The following is a 17,776-nucleotide window of genomic DNA, read 5'->3' as shown; positions in this document are numbered from 1 at the left end:
GTAAAATTAGAGAGATTCGAGCGCGCACGGAGGCTTTCAGACAGTCGTTCTTCCCGCGAACCATACGCGACTGGAACAGGAAAGGGAGGTAATGAGAATGGCACGTAAAGCGCCCTCCGCCACACACCATTGGGTGGCTTGTGGAGTATAAATGTAGATGTAGATGTAGATGTTGTAGAAAATAAACTAACGATAAATCACAGTAAGACTCAGTTTTTACAGTTTCTAACACACAATTCAACAAAACCTGTCGATTTAATTTCACAGAACGGGCATATGATTAGTGAAACTGAACAGTTCGAATTTCTAATTGTTCAGATAGATAGGAAGCTGTTGTGGAATGCCCACGTTCAGGATCTTGTTGAAAGACTTAATACTGCCATTTTTACTATTCGAACGGTATCAAAAGTGAGTGATACTTCGACACGAAAATTAGTCTACCTTGCTTATTTTCATTCGGTGATGTCGTGTGGTATTAAATTTTGGGCTGACTCTTCCCATTCTAGAAGGATATTTTTGGCTCAGAAACGGGCGGTTCGGGCAATAAGTGGTGTGAGTTCACGAACCTCTTGTCGACCTCTGTTCACGAGTCTGTGTATTTTGACATTGGCCTCTCAATATGTATGTTCCTTATTGTCGTTTCTTGTTACCAATATTAGTTTATTCCCAAGAATAAGCAGCTTTCACTCGGTTAATACTCGGCAGAAATCAAACCTGCATTTGGATCGGACTTCCTTAACTCTTGTGCAAAAAGGTGTGCAGTATACTGCTGCATCCATCTTCAATAAGCATCCACTCGAATTCAAAAATCTTAGCAGTAATCCAAGCGCTTTCAAATCGAAACTGAAGAGTTTCCTCATGGGTCACTCCTTCTATTCTGTCGAGGAGTTCCTTGAAAAATTAAGCTGATTCTTATTGTATTGCTGATAGCGTTTACTTAAATTTATGGACTGACTTTTTTTCAAGTTCATGAACATTTATTTTTAAGTGTTATTACTTTTATGTTGTAATTTTATGTACTGACACGTTCTATGACCTTGGAGATTTGGTCCTCAATTTGGTCCAATGGAACTTGACGTGTAAATAAATAAATAAATAAAATAAATTGGAAAGTACGCTCTGTCATACACGTCACAGTGATTTGCAGGGAACAGATGTAGATACGTCACTGATGTCGTCGATAATTCTGAGCAATGTTCTAAAGAATTATCGATTATCATACAGCGAGTAAGCTTCGATTCACGTGGTCTCGACCCGAAGCGAACTGCCTGAAATATTTTCCGTATCTCACGGCGTGTGTGTTTACAGCGAGTATACCTAACGATCCCGGAGAAGATAACGCTCCAAAGCGCTATTTAAGGCGGTCTGGTGAACAACTTTTCAGTCATTCAGAAGCCACGCGGGATACTAAACACTTTGGACGTTAAAACGGTAAACCATAGCTGTTAACTATTGTGATGTGGTTTAGTTTGGTTATGAGCTGTCTTGGACGTATTCGTTAAAATATTAGGTTGGCGCATGTGTTGGTAACGTTTATCCATAAGTTTAACAGATACGCATAACAGAGAAACGCAACAGATACATACATCTACATCTACATCGACACTCCGCAATCCACCATACGATGCGTGGCGGAGGGTACCTCGTACCACAACTAGCATCTTCTCACCCTGTTCCACTCCCAAACAGAACGAGGGAAAAATGACTGCTTATATGCCTCTGCACGAGCCCTAATTTCTCTTATCTTACTTTTATGATCTTCCCGCGAAATGTAAGTTGGTGGCAGTAAAATTGTGTTGCAGTCAGCCTCAAATGCTGGTTCTCTAAATTTCCTCAGTAGTGATTCACGAAAAGAACGCCTCCTTTCCTCTAGAGACTACCAGTAACAAATCTAGCAGCACGCCACTGAATTGCTTCTATGTCCTTCCTCAATCCGACCTGATAGGGATCCCAAACGCTCGAGCAGTACTCAAGAATAGATCGTATTAGTGTTTTATGAGCGATCTCATTTACAGATAAACCACAGCTTCCCAAAATTTTACCAATGAACCGAAGACGACTATCCGCCTTCCCCACAACTGCCATTACATGCTTGTCCCACTACATATCGCTCTGCAGTGTTACGCCCAAATATTTAATCGACGTGACTGTGTCAAGCGCTACACTACTAATGGAGTAGTCAAACATTACGGGATACTTTTTCCTATTCATGTGCATTAATTTACATTTATCTATATTTAAAGTTAGCTGCCATTCTTTAAACCAATCACAAATCCTGTACAGGTCATCTTGTATCCTCCTACAGTCACTCAACGACGACACCTTCCCGTACACCACAGCATCATCAGCAAACAGCCGCAAATTGCTATCCACCATATCCAAAAGATCATTTATGTAGATAGAAAACAACAGCGGACCTACCACACTTCCCTGGGGCACTGCAGATGATACCCTCACCTCCAATGAACACTCACCATCGAGGACAAACGTACTGGGTTCTATGACTTAAGAAGTCTTCGAGCCACTCACATACTTGGGAACCAATCCCATATGCTCGTACCTTAGTTAGGAGTCTGCAGTGGGGCACCGAGTCAAACGCTTTCCGGAAGTCAAGGAATATGGCATCCGTCTGATACCCTTCATCCATGGTCGCAAGATATCACGTGAAAAAAGGGTGAGTTGCGTTTCGCAGGAGCGATGCTTTCTAAAGCCATGCTGAAGCGTGGGCAGCAACTTCTCTGTCTCAAGGAAGTTCATTATATTCGAACTGAGAATATGTTCGAGAATCCTGCAACAAACCGATGTTAAGCATATTGGTATGTAAGTCTGAGGATCCGTCGTTCTACCCTTCTTATATACAGGCGTCACCTGCGCTTTTTTTCCATTCGCTCTGGACTTTACGTTGGGCAAGAGATTCTCGATAAATGCAAGCTAAGTAAGGAGCCAATGTAGTAGAGTACTCGCAGTAAAACCGAATTGGAAACCGATCAGGACCTGGCGATTTATTTATTTTCAACCCATTCAGCTGCTTCACAACCCCAGGGATGTCTATCACTATGCCCTCCGAACGGGAATCTGTACGAGATTCAAACGGCGGTATGTTTGTACGATCCACCTGCGTGAAAGATTTCTCAAATGCTAAATTTAAAATTTCAGCTTTCGTTTTGCTGTCTTCCGCTGCCAGGACAGACTGATCAGTGAGTGACTGGATGAAAGCCTTCGGCCCGCTTACCGATTTCACATAAGACCAGAATTTCCTTTGTTTTCAGCAAGATTTTTTGCTAAGCTATGACGGTGGTAGTGGCTGAATGCCTCGAGCATCGCTCTTTTTACAGCAGCACGAATCTCTACTAACTTTTGCCTGTCCTGATTCTCCCGATCTTTCATGTACCCCGAGTGCAACTGTCTTTGCTTTCTCAATACTATATTCTCCTGCGCTAACTACAGTCTGCCATCGCTGCAGTAATTTTTCTGTTCAGTGACTGTGGCACTCAGGTGTGGTTTTGAGGCGAAGAACTAGTCCTGTTTGGAGCGTATTTTCAACCGAAAAGGAAGTTCTTTGGAGATTGTTCGATACAGAGCGGAAAAAGTGAAAATCTGAGGACGCAACCCAACTGCCGTACAGCGTTTTTCGTCAGTCTAGCGGAATGCGGGCAGATGTTGTTCGTCGAGTAGTGTCACCTCACGAAGCCTTCCTGGTCGTTGTTCTTGAATTGTGTCTGCTAGACGTCTCAGTTGTTGATAATAGACGTCAGCAGCGACGGTTACACCTCTTGGAAGCAATTCGTAGTACACCACACCGTCTTTGTTCCACCAGATGCATAACATTATCATTTGCGGATGCACGCACGTCTTTGTTTGGGGAGTTGCCGCTTTGTTTGGGCTCAACCATTCCTTCCTTTTCTTGTGACAGCGTAAAGACGAAGGAATTATAATAATGGGACGAAAAGCAATAGATGTCATGTACACGCACAGGCAGATAAATGATTACAATTTTAGAAAAAATTGGAAGATTTATTCAATAGTAAAACTTCACACAATTAGCAAGTCAATAACCCGTTGGTCCAACTCTGGTCCTTATGCAAGCAGTAATTCGGCTTGCCATTGGCTTACAGAGTTGTTTGATGTCCTCCTGAGAGGCATCGTGCAAAATTCTGTCCAATAGGCGCGTTAGGCCGTCAAAATCCCGAGCTTGTTCAGGGTTTTGCACGTAACGCTCCAATCGCTGGCCAAGGCTCGGTCTGGCAAGCAAGAAGACAAGTCGTAGAAACTTTTGCCTGAGTGCAGGCGGGCGTTATCTTGCTGAGATGTAAGTCCATGACGGCTTGCCGAGAAGGGCAACAAAAACAGAGTGTAGAATATCGTCGACGAAGCGCCGCGCTGTAAGCGTGCCGTGGATAACGCTCGCATGCATGTTTGTCCGAAGGAACATTGCATCGTAATTCGGAATAACACAGGCACTGCCGTACTTATCCACTGACACTGCGCAAGCGACTTTGAAGTAAAATGTCCCCCCTTCACGTGAATATACGAGTACAGGTTGTAGACACATGGCTGACCACATATGAAAGTTTGGGTCTGGTGCTGGTAGCCAAATAATAAGGCGACCACCCGCGAAAATAGCGAAATCCGGTTTCGAGTGCCGGTACGGCATAAATTTTCATTGTCGTCAGACCATTCTACAGCTGACGGTTGTCCATATTCGCAATTGCGAATATATTTCACGTGTTTCATAACGGCTGTAGTCACCGCAGTGACGTTTGCATCATAATTCGGAATAACTTAGATACTGTACTGTCGTATACAGGGTGTTACAAAAAAGTACGACCAAACTTTCAGGAAACATTCACCACACACAAATCAAGAAAAGATGTTATGTGGACATGTGCCGGAAACGCTTAATTTCCATGTTAGAGCTCATTTTACTTTCGCCAGTTTGTACTGTATTTCCTCTATTCACCGCCAGTTGGCCCAATTGAATGAAAGGTAATGTTGACTTCGGTGCTTGTGTTGCCATGCGACTCATTGCTCTACAGTACTAGCATCAAGCACATCAGTACGTAGCATCAACAGGTTAGTGTTCATCACGAACGTGGTTTTGCAGTCAGTGCAATGTTTACAAATGCGGAATTGGCAGATGCCCATTTGATGTATGGATTAGCACAGGGCAATAGCCGTGGTGCGGTACGTTTGAATCGAGAGAGATTTCCAGAACAAAGGTGTCCCGACAGGAAGACGTTCGAAGCAATTGATCGGCGTCTTAGGGAGCACGGAACATTCCAGCCTATGACTCACGATTGGAGAAGACCTGGAACGACGAGGAGGACACCTGCAGTGGACGAGGCAATTCTTCGTGCAGTTGTCGATAACCCTAATGTCAGCGTCAGAGAAGTTGCTGCTGTACAAGGTAACGTTGACCACGTCACTGTATGGAGAATGCTACGGGAGAACCAGTTGTTTCCGTACCATGTACAGCGTGTGCAGGCGCTATCAGCAGCTGATTAGCCTCCACGGGTACACTTCTGCGAATGGTTCAGCCAACGTGTCAATCCTCATTTCAGTGCAAATGTTCTCTTTGCGAATGATGCTTCATTCCAACGTATCAAATTGTAAATTTTCACAATCAACATGTGTGGGCTGACGAGAATCAGCACGCAATTGTGCAATCACGTCATCAACGCAGATTTTCTGTGAACATTTGGGCAGGCATTGTTGCTGATGTCTTGATTGGGCCCCATGCTCTTCGACCTACGCTCAATGGAGCACGTTATCATGATTTCATACGGGATACTCTACTTGTGCTGCTAGAACATCTGCCTATACAAGTACGACACAACATGTGGTTCATGCACGATGGAGTTCCTGCACATTTCAGTCGAAGTGTTCGTACGCTTCTCAACAACAGATTCGCTGACAGATGCATCTACATCTACATCTACATGACTACTCTGCAATTCACATTTAAGTGCTTGGCAGAGGGTTCATCGAACCACAATCATACTATTTCTCTACTATTCCACTCCCGAACAGCGCGCGGGAAAAACGAACACCTAAACCTTTCTGTATGAGCTCTGATTTCTCTTATTTTATTTTGATGATCATTCCTACTTATGTAGGTTGGACTCAATAAAATATTTTCGCATTCGGAATAGAAAGTTGGTGACTAAAATTTCGTAAAAAGGGTCTCGCCGTGACGAAAAACGTCTATGCTGTAATGACTTCTATCCCAACTCGTGTATCATATCTGCCACACTCTCTCCCCTATTACGTGATAATACAAAACAAGCTGCCCTTTTTTGCACCCTTTCGATGTCCTCCGTCAATCCCACCTGGTAAGGATCCCACACCGCGCAGCAATATTCTAACAGAGGACGAACGAGTGTAGTGTAAGCTGTCTCTTAAGTGGACTTGTTGCATCTTCTAAGTGTCCTGCCAATGAAACGCAACCTTTGAGGCGGACCAATTCCGTGGCCTCCACGCTCTCCTAACCTCAACCCTCTTGACTTTCGTTTATGGGGGCATTTAAAAGCTCTTGTCTACGCAACCCCGGTACCAAATGTAGAGACTCTTCGTGCTCGTATTGTGGACGGCTGTGATACAATACGCCATTCTCCAGGGCTGCATCAGCGCATCAGGGATTCCATGCGACGGAAGGTGGATGTATGTATCCTCGCTAACGGAGGACATTTTGAACATTTCCTGTAACAAAGTGTTTAAAGTCACACTGGTACGTTCTTTTGCTGTGTGTTTCCATTCCATGATTAATATGATTTGAAGAGAAGTAATAAAATGAGCTCTAACATGGAAGTTAAGCGTTTCCAGACACATGTCCACATAACATCTTTTCTTTATTTGCGTGTGAGGAATTTTTCCTGGAAGTTTGGCTGTACCTTTTTGTAACACCCTGTATACCAGGAGTGATGGCCTGGGGTGACAATTAATTTTATATTAGGACTCGTAATACTGAGGGCGGGTCACCTTTAAATCTGCTCTCTTCTCAAACTACACAGGAAAAAATTGACAACACCCTAAAACAGTTAATGTAGATTAATGAAATTTTGGGAATACATTTGTCTAGGTAACCTATTTAAGCCATTAACGTTGCAAGATCACAGGCTGACGAGACCGCGAGATAGCTATTGTAGTTGTGAAATGCTGGTACATTAACTATCGGTGTAATAGAATGTTCAATGAAGCATACAAAGGTGCATGCATTGTGTTGTACAGTTGCCGGATGTCATTTTGTACGATAGAGTTCCATATCTGCTGCACTTGCTCAGTCAATGCAGGGACAGTTAATGCTGATCGTGGGTGACGTTGGAGTTGTCTTCCGATGATATCTCATATATGCTCTATTGGAGACAGATCTGGTGATCGAGAAGAGCAAGGCAACATGTCGACACTCTGTAGAACATGTTAGGGTACAAAAGCGGTATGTGGACGAGCATTATCCTGTTGGAAAACACCCCCTGGAGTTTGTTCATGAATGGCAGCACAACCATGGAGGTAAAAATAAGAGGAGTTGTCATGACGTCGTAAACTTGAAGCTGACCCAAGTGAAGATCCGCCATGTTAGGTACCCCAAAACATTCGCTTTTGGTAGTTTGATTCCGTGTAGTGGTGAAGTGTTTTGATGAAAAATGCCGGCTTGCGTCACTTACTCGTGTACTAATCGTTCTGATTGTGGTCTAAAGTTTAAACACATCACATTTCATTCGTAAGTGGACTTATTTAAGCGCTATTTTCTTATATATACTTGAAATTATGGTGCACTGTAAAGTTTTACAGTATGGTTTTATTTTGTAATTTGGCTTTAGATTTCCTATCAATCCAGCGCGAAGAGCTCTCTGGAGGTGAGTAATACACTTGGTTTTAATAGTTTGGTTATTGCATTGCCAAGTAACTGAAAAGTCCTGGAAGAAATATCCTGGAAATGGGGACTAATCTCTTAAAATGCGATAATTTAATATAAAAGTAATGTAACTACATGTCGTTAATTAAATCTTCAGTAAAATGTGTGCAACACCTGTTACAGTGATTAAATTATAAGTACTTAAAGGGTTACATATTTGTTAAAGCAAAGTTTCCTATCTATGGCCAGGCTATTTAGATCATTACATTAATCACTGTGTTATCGTGTTACCCTGTAAATTGCTGTTATTTGCCACACTGAATGTCACTTAGTAGGTACAATTTAAAAAAGAAAGGAGATGAGTAAACTACAATGGTCCTGACAATCTTAAAGTCCGTTCTTTTCCTTCGTTATTTAAGTAATCTTTCACTTTGTTGACATGACTTTGTTGCATTTGACTTGAAAATACAACGAATACAAATCGGTGTCTCTAAACTGTGGATTTCTGGCTTTATCAATTATCGACACAAGCACAATGTAAGTGAATAGAAATGGATTACGAAAGAACGCTTTTCATAGCACATACTTTCCTTCTCGGTTATTAGAAGTGTATAAACAAAAGGAAATTACAGTACTGAGGCCAGCAGCGTTATATTTTCGTGTCGTATTACTGTATCATTACTGTACTGAATACGCATTTAAGACCAGAAAAATGTCTGAAGTTGCGTTCCTTATGCTGTGTTGTTCACTAAAACAGTGTAACATTTACTATACATAAAATAAATATCGCGTCCAGACGACAGAAATAACGAACAGGAAGGAATTGTAAACACTAGTCTGCTTATGTTTTTGGGTATCCAAGATGCCGGCAGGCTCCGTCCACTAGCTTCAAAACAACGTACACCGTAAGTCTGTAGCGCCATCTCCCTTATTCTACCTCCATGAACACAACAGGTCGAATCACCAGATTGAGGTACAGGTTTGCAGTCAGAGTGCGTGGGATAACCACAAGAGTGCTCCTGCTGTCACACGAAATCGTACCCCACACCATAACTCCAGGTGTAGATCCAGTGTGTCTAGCATACAGACCGGTTGGTTGCAGGCCCTAAACTGGCCTCCTTCTAACCAGAACACGGCCTTCGCTGTCACGTAGGCAGAACCAGATTCTCCAGAAAACACGACAGAACAGACCTCTTCCCTACCCTCCAATGAGTTTTCGCTTGACACCACTGAAGTTCCAAATGGCGGTAGTTTTGGGTCAGTGAAATACACACGCTGCCGCGGGAGCTTTCCTTGAAGTAACCGAATTGTAATAGATCGTTGTGTCAATGTTGTGCCAGCTGCTGCTCGTCATCGTCATACTCGCGTATCACCCGGCGTGATGGTACGGGGTGCCATTGGTTACACGTCTCGGTCACCTCTTGTTCGCACTGACGGCACTTTGAACAGTGGAGGTTACATTTCAGATGTGTTACGACCCGTGGCTCTACCTTTATTCGATCCCTGCGAAACCCTACATTTCAGCAGGACAATGCACGACCGCATGTTGCAGGTCCTGTATGGGCCTTTCTGGATACAGAAAATGTTCGACTGCTGACCTGGCCAGCACATTCTTCAGATCTCTCACCAATTGAAAACGTCTGGTCAATGGTGGCCGAGCAACGGGTTCGTCACAATACGCCAGTCACTACTCTTGATTAACTGTGGGATCGTGTTGATGCTGCATGGTCAGCTGTACCTGTACAGAACATGACGTCGAACTGTTCGTGCAGATGGTTGTCGTCTTGCAAACGTCCCCGATTGTTGACTCAGAGATCGAGACGTGGCTGCACGATCCGTTAAAGCCATGCGGATGAGATGCCTGTCATCTCAACTGCTAGTGATACGAGGCAGTTGGGATATAGCACGACGTTCCGTATTACCCTCCTGAAATCACCAATTCCATATTCTGCTAAGAGTCATTGGATCTCAGCAATGTCGCGATACGATAAACCGCAATCGCGACAGGCTACAATCCGACCTTTATCAAAGTCGGAAACGTGATGGTACGCATTTGTCCTCCTTACACGAGGCATCACAATAACGTTTCACCAGGCAACGCCGGTCAACTGCTGTTCCTGTATGGAAAATGGGTTGCAAACTTTCCTAATGTCAGCACGTTGTAGGTGTCGCCACTGGCGCCAACCTTGTGAGAATGCTCTGAAAAGCTAATCGTTTGCATATCACAGCATCTTCTTATTGTCGGTTAAATTTCGCGTCTGTAGCACGTCATCTTCACGGTGTACCAATTTTAATGACCAGTACTGTAGAAACACGCTTACCAAATATCGTTTATGTAGCAGAACCCCCTCTTCGTGTTGTGATTTTTTTTCGTCAGTATATAATGCACTTGTTTAATACGCACCACGAAGTACACTGGTCAGTACGTCATAAGCACCAACACGACGTCTGTTAACTGACAGCACCTTGTTTGGAGGTGGGCCACGGTGACTTCAGTACATCAGAGTTACCTATTTGAAATACGCCACGGGGAGGCAGCTACTTCCAGCTACCACAGCTGTTCGTTCATCACCATCAGTAACTCCTCCTCCAACTATTGTATGCCTTTAAGACTCAAAGGCTGTATGACAGAATGCGGGGAATAGCACATCTGCGTGTCCATTTCTCCGAATTTCCAAAAATATCCACGAGATCTCGATTCGTCCTGGAACATAACACCAATGGAATTGACAGTAATGTGGAAATTGAATTTGAATGGGAAGGCTAATTAGGGCAGGCTGTACAGTCCTCCACTAATCTGACAGTTCTGCTTTTCAGCTTTAATATTGACACTTGGCATTAAAAAGTTCCTCTCTCCAACTTCAAATCAATAAATATTAACGCAGGCATAATTCTAGCATTCTTCCAAAAATATATTTTGCTCAATGCTGCCGTCTTAAATTTAATTTGTCATTGCTCTATACTTCAACGATGGATCATAATTCGTAAAAAATATTGGATTCAGTGAAGATTTTTCATCAACATATTGCTTTCATTGCATTTGCCTAATGCGGACTTGTAAGACAGATGAGTACTTTCTCATCGAAGGAAACCTTCTGATTTTCTTTCACAGCTAATCCAGAAAACGTAACAGCCACATCAGCATGGATGCAGCAACGAAGATCTTGCTGCTCATGGCACTTGTAGTCACCGCTGCCAACGCCACGGATATGGTAACACAACATGCTGTTTGCTATTCCGTATTTGTCTTGTGTTCCACTTAAACGTCGCTGCGGATAGAAACTCTTTGATATTTTACGGTGGTTACTGCTTCCAGCAATTTGTCATCAGTTGCGTAGTTGTAAAGTTGTGGTTTCTTTTCCTGTGTCGTCTGAATATGTTACATTTATTAGTGATGTGGCGTTACCAACACAAGTACAAGGATAGCGTACCAATAGGGACAAGAAAGGAAGCATGAAGGGCGCCAAAACAGAAACAACAGTCATCCATTTATTGCACCATTACACACGCACATCATGACATATGAGACATTATGACAAACAGTGTGCATAATGAAGGACGCACAATTTAACCAATGTAAGAAATTAAAATAATGCTAGCATAAAATTAACTAAAGTGTCTTGAAGGAAATGTTTATGAGAAGAACACGACGGGGCCGCAAGGGAGGAGGCAACACAATACTTAACTCAGGAGCACCGAAACAAACAACGGACACCAAGCCGCGCCAACAACGGACACGTCAGGCACGCAACTACTCTCTCAGTTGCGGTTCTACGCGTTCCACCCACGTAATAGCTACCTGAAACATTTTAATACTTGGAACAGTACACCAGTGATCAGCAAATTAAAAGAAACCAATAACATGACATAAAAATACAATAATTTAAGAAAATAACATAATATGAGTATGAGCTTAAGATCTTTTGGTAATTAACAGATTACGAAAGGTAAAGGGGCATGTGCCACTATTAAATCTTGCGTAATTACCCTACCAAAATTTCTCAGTACCCATGTTTGCTATTAACGCAACAAGAATTAAATCATTTAAGTGATAATGTTACTTTAAAATAATAATAAAATCATTTAATACAGCAGAGGGCCAAGAATGGCCCGATCAGTACTCCCCAGTGAAGCAGTTCACACAAATGGTGCTCCACGCCTCCGATCACACAGCCCCATACAAAATGCAACACAGCCTTAGCGACCCGGCGTACTTCCAAAACCACCAGGCAGTGAACCAAAATAGTACTAAGCCAAAACAAGGACCGACTTTTAAAATAACGAGCCCTAACCAGGGCCGGTCAACAGACCAAACGCCGAGAAATCCATAAGAAACCTCAGCCAACTTAATACCAAAACAACAATTTATGAACAATATGCAAAACACAAGACCTCTCAGTCCAAAAGCTTCCGTTTAGTCGCGAAGGTGGCTCCGACCCGCCTGCTGAGGTGCCAAGCGTCGTACAGGTTGACGAATCAAGCTTACCTTCGTTAACGGAAAGCGGAAGCACCACAAGACAAAATAAACTCCAATCTAACTGCGCAAGGCAAACTCTAAGGAGTGCCACTCGAAGACTATGCACCCAGACTAACGTGCCGCTGAACGAGGCACTTCCATCACCAGTGTCTAGTAAAGTACGGAGAGCACCGTGGCCCATCGATATACATCCATGGGACGGTAAACGAGGATAGCAATCCCAGCGACGGAGAGACAGGAGGACGAAATGACATCACGCCGCACATAGAAGGTATTTCAAACTCAGGTTCGACAAACTACAAAAGGCAAGATTTTGCTCCCCTTGAGAATCAAGTAAAACGGCACACCACGCTGCTGTCCACACTATTAACCATAAAATCACGGTCCGGTCTTCCCATCGGGCCCCACTCGGCGTCCAGACTCAACAACCCCAGCCGAGGCGAACTGTCTTCACCCCAAGGCAGCCACCTCTTACCTCCTCACACGACTCCAGCTAAGCTCCGGCCAGCGATCACACACGGAAACAGCCGCCTAACGCCAAAGCGCCGTGAGCGTGAAAACTCAGCACTAAGATCGATACGGACTTGGAAATAAGCGAGCACCCTAACAATTAGGTTGGTGCATAAGTTCGTAGCGGTTTTGTTTTGTATGTTGGTATTCCGGTTGCGCTGGGCTTTCTGAAGATCGTTTAAAGGCATTAATCTACAGTGGTTCACATCAGTGTACTCGAGAACTGGCAAATGTGATAAACTGTGATCATTCCACCATCGCTTGACGTTTGTATACGAAGGGGAAGGTTAAAAAATCGGGTGTAAGGGCACCGCATGTTCTGAGCCAAATCGCAAAAATCTGTAAGTGGTCATATGTGCATTTCCCCTTGCTCGTCGACAATTGTCTCGCGAATATCACCGACCGTTCCTATACTGTATCGTTACTGGTGACAAGAAATAACATCTTTATGCCAACATAATGAATAGAAAGGAATGGTTGAGCCCAAACAAAGCAGTGACTCCCCATACAGAGACCTTAACGCATGCACAAAACATAATTTATGTATCTGGAGAAACCACGACGGTGTAGTGTTCTACGAATTGCTTCCACAAGATGTATGCGTCACTGCCGACGTTTGTTGTCGACAACTGAGACGTCTTGCTGAAGCAATTCAACAACAGCAACGAGGAAGACTGAGTGAGATGATGCTGGTCCACGAAAACGCCCGCTCGCATTCTGCATTTGGGTGATTACTCAGTCATTCACAATAAAGTGCCTGTCAGAGGGTTCAATGAACCACCTTCATGCTGTCTCTCTACCGTTCCACTCTCGAACGGCACGTGGGAAAAACGAGCACTTAAATTTTTCCGTGCGAGCCCTGATTTCTCTTATTTTATCGTGATGATCATTTCTCCCTATGTAGGTGGTTGCCAACAGAATGTTTTCGCAATTGGAGGAGAAAACTGGTGATTGAAATTTCATGAGAAGATCCCGTCGCAGCGGAAAACGCCTTTGTTTTAATGATTGTCACTCGAATTCACGTATCATGTCTGTGACACTATTTCCCCTATTTCGCGATAATACAAAACGAGCTGCCCTTATTTGTACTTTTTCGATGTCATCCGTCAGTCCCACCTGATGCGGATCCCACACCCCGCAGCAGTACTCCAGAATAGGGCGGACAAGCGTAGTGTAAGCAGTGCCTCTGGTAGACCTGTTGCACCTTCTAAGTGTTCTGCCAATGAATCGCAGTCTTTGGTTTGCTCTACCCACAATATTATCTATGTGATCAATCCAATTCAGGTTATTTGTAATTGTAATCCATAAGAATTTAGCTGATTTCTTTTAGTACTCACGTGAATAACTTCGCACTTTTCTTTCTTCAGGGTCAACTGCCACTTTTCGTACCATACAGATATCTTATCTAAATCATTTTGCAAGTCGTTTTGATCATCCGATGACTTTACAAGACGGTAAATGAGAGCATCATCTGCAAACAATCAAAGACGGCTACTCAGATTGTCTCCTATGTCGTTAATATAGATCAGGAAGAATAGAGGACCTATAACATTCCCTTGGGGGACGACTTCCCGCCTATTACTAGCATTCTGCTAGACTGACAACCGGTGACCACCGGTGCACATTTATTTTTACACATTTCTATTACGTTCGGCATTTATGTCTGCAGAGTTGCGTAATTTGAATTTGCCACTGAGACAATTGTTAAGATGGCTGCAGACAATTGATAGAGACTTTCTATTGTTAGACCAAATAAGTATTTTAACTGCTTATTAAACTTTACAGAAACTTTACTTTCGTATTGTGCACTATTTAGACTTCATCAAGCAAACATTTGATTTGTTTTTAAGGAAAACACAGACAAAAACGCGATACAAATCGCTATCATCAATGGCTGCGCTCCTTGCAACGGAAAGAAACAATTAACACAGATAATGCTTACTGAGAGAGAAATTACAGTTCCAAATAGTTATTCACTCATGTTTATAAAAATAATGAACTCTATTTTCAAGTAATAATTAACAAATAATTACAATTTCTTAACAGACCTCAGTTTGATATGCGTCCTTCGTGCTAAACCTACAAAAGCCATCCAACAAAAGGTAAAAACAAAAGAAGACAAACGCAGATCACAAAAAGAATTGACAATTATCATTGTCTTTGTATAATACACATCGATATGTCCAATCATAGAATATTACATAAATAATTAATTCACCAATTTTCATATGTCGAATAGACAATGTTTATAACTGCCAGATGCACAATTTCCTCTCGTCGTACTGTAGCCAAAAATTTATCATGTGGATGTTACAATGCGTAAGATATCTATATCGTTTAAAAAGAATTTGTTGTACTTATGTGATCATTCATATTTCAATGGCGATAGTTATATGGTGGTTTGAAGTTGATAGGATGAATTACTGTGGTGCTGTTATTATCTTGATTATGATGATGCCTCTGGTGGTACTTCAGTGGTGGTACTCTGAGTGATGCTGTAGTCTAGGGAGTGCCTCTAGCTGAAGAATTTTAGAACATGTTTTCTTGCTCACGTATCATGTCGTTTCTGGAAACCCAGAATCTACTCTGTAGGAATCAACATGGATTCCGGAAACAGCGATCGTGTCAGACCCAACTCGCTTTATTTGTTCACGAGACCCAGAAAACATTAGATACAGGCTCCCAGGTAGATGCCATTTTCCTTTACTTCCGGAAAGCGTTCGATACAGTTCCGCACTGTCACCTTATAAACAAAGTAAGAGCCTACGGAATATCAGACCAGCTGTGTGGCTAGATGGAAGAGTTTTTAGGAAACGGAACACAGCATGTTGTTCTCAACGGAGAGACGTCTACAGATGTTAAAGTAACCTCTGGCGTGGCTACAGGGGAGTGTTATGGGACCATTGCTTTTCACAATAGAGGTAAATGACCTAGTAGATAGTGTCGGAAGTTCCATGCGGTTTTTCGCGGATGATGCTGTAGTATACAGAGAAGTTGCAGCATTAGAAAATGCAGGAAGATCTGCAGCGGATAGACACTTGGTGCAGGGAGTGGCAACTGACCATTAACATAGACAAATGTAATGTATTGCGAATACATAGAAAGAAGGATCCTTTATTGTATGATTATATGATAGCGGAACAAACACTGGTAGCAGTTACTTCTGTAAAATATCTGGCAGCATGCGTGCGGAACGATTTGAAGTGGAATGAGGTATCGAATATATTGCTTCCCCCTACTTATACCTCAAGAGGAGATCACGAATGTAAAATTAGAGAGATTCGAGCGCGCACTGAATCTTTCCGGCAGTCGTTCTTCCCGCGAAGCATACGCGACTGGAACAGGAAAGGGAGGTAATGACAGTGGCACGTGAAGTGCCCTCCGCCACACACCGCTGGGTGGCTTGCGGAGTATAAATGTAGATGCAGATGTAGCTGCAGGCTAACAGCTACTGGTCGCTGCAGATAAGTGGAATAGGATAAAGGGTGGCGAGAGTGTAGGCGTGAGGGTTGAGAGTGATACATGATGTAGGTTGCGGAATTCAATAGGTGGATGTACAATAAACGAGGGCCGAAATATGAGGTGGATATAAGTAATAATTGAGAAGTTGGGCGGTTGATGAAGTTTACTAAGAAGCTGAAAGATGTGTGGTAGAAGGGAGTAGCTAAGCTAACGTGTGCATCTGATTGAAAATAAAATGTAAGTGGTTGTGGGAGCAGGTTGTCTTTAAATTTAAGCGGTAAATGGAGTGGGCAGCAAGGATTATTTGGAGTAGCATGTAGGGACGTTGGGAAGGATGAGTATTTTGGAGGACTGTTATTATGATGTATATAACATAGGCCTTTGTGTTCTGGTTATACGCATGAGGTGTTTGTAGGGATCTGAGGCTCGGGTACATTTTTGTTTCGTCGAGGTAGTTAATTGTGTAAAGTGGTGTTTCTGAAACGAAAGTGATGAAAACTGCATCCAAAGAGTTGTGTGTCAGCAGCTGTGTGCTGGTTTTGCCCGTTGCAGCGGCCGGACTTCTGCCCCGAGAATCCGTGCAGCGCCGTCTTCTGCGGTCTGGGCTCCCGATGTGCGACGGTGACGACGCAGCAAGACGGCAGACTAGGCTGCAAAGCGCGCTGCCTCGACGCTGCGACTGCGCAGTAGCCTTCGGTCGCTGCCGGACCGACCTCTGACGTGATGGAAATGAAACATGTAGCGTGGAAAAGGAGGAGGCTGTCCACAGCAGACTGGGTAGCTCAAGTAGCTAATCACAGCCCATGACAGACGACTGAACCGCGAGCGTACTTATAGTCTTATCGAAAATAACTCAATGTATTGAACATACTGCCAATGTATGACAATCTGAATCAATAAATTTTAAGCCGAAAAGAATCATTTGTGTCTAATTTTTTTTCTATTCATTTCTAATAAAAACAGAGGCCAAAGACGAAAAAATCTTTTGTTTAATGCAAGTGGCACATTACTTTGGATTTTTGTGTGCTCATTCTTGACATGATAAAGCAACGAGCTGCACCACACACCATTTGTTGCAATTAACACTCAATATTTAAAGATGCACTTTTAGCGATATTAAATTCCACATATTACTTCAACTTTTCTTTCTTTCTTTCTTTCTTTCGCTTCTGCCTTTGTCCCGCAGGTACGCAGGGTGAGCATGGTTAATCGGATTTGGCAATGTTAGATTAAGGGGTGGCCGGATGCCCTTCTTGTCGCCACCCCGTATCCCCCAGGACGGAATTAGTGTACCCCAACTGTCTGCGACTAGTGTAATCCATGGACTAGTGCGAATGTGTTCAGATGTCTGCGAGCCATGTAACTGAAGCTGGACGTGGGGACCAGCCCGGTATTCACCTAGGGGATGTGGAAAACCGCCTAAAAACCACATCCAGGCTGGCCGGCACACCGGCCGTCGTCGTTAATCCGCTGGG

General features: G+C 43.3%; 1 long non-coding RNA gene across 1 annotated transcript; it reads left to right on the top strand.

The window, feature by feature from the left end:
* Window positions 1–1,363: 1,363 nt before the first annotated feature.
* LOC126273147 (uncharacterized) lies at window positions 1,364–17,219 on the top strand. Its single transcript, XR_007549310.1, has 3 exons — window positions 1,364–1,431; window positions 10,965–11,064; window positions 16,854–17,219. It is a non-coding gene; the product is annotated as an uncharacterized LOC126273147 (long non-coding RNA).
* Window positions 17,220–17,776: the final 557 nt, after the last annotated feature.

The sequence above is a fragment of the Schistocerca gregaria genome, chromosome 5 (genome assembly GCF_023897955.1).
Source record: "Schistocerca gregaria isolate iqSchGreg1 chromosome 5, iqSchGreg1.2, whole genome shotgun sequence".
NCBI lineage: Eukaryota > Metazoa > Arthropoda > Insecta > Orthoptera > Acrididae > Schistocerca > Schistocerca gregaria.
Note: the sequence above shows the minus strand (reverse complement) of the source record. Positions and strands in the feature narration are given on the sequence as shown.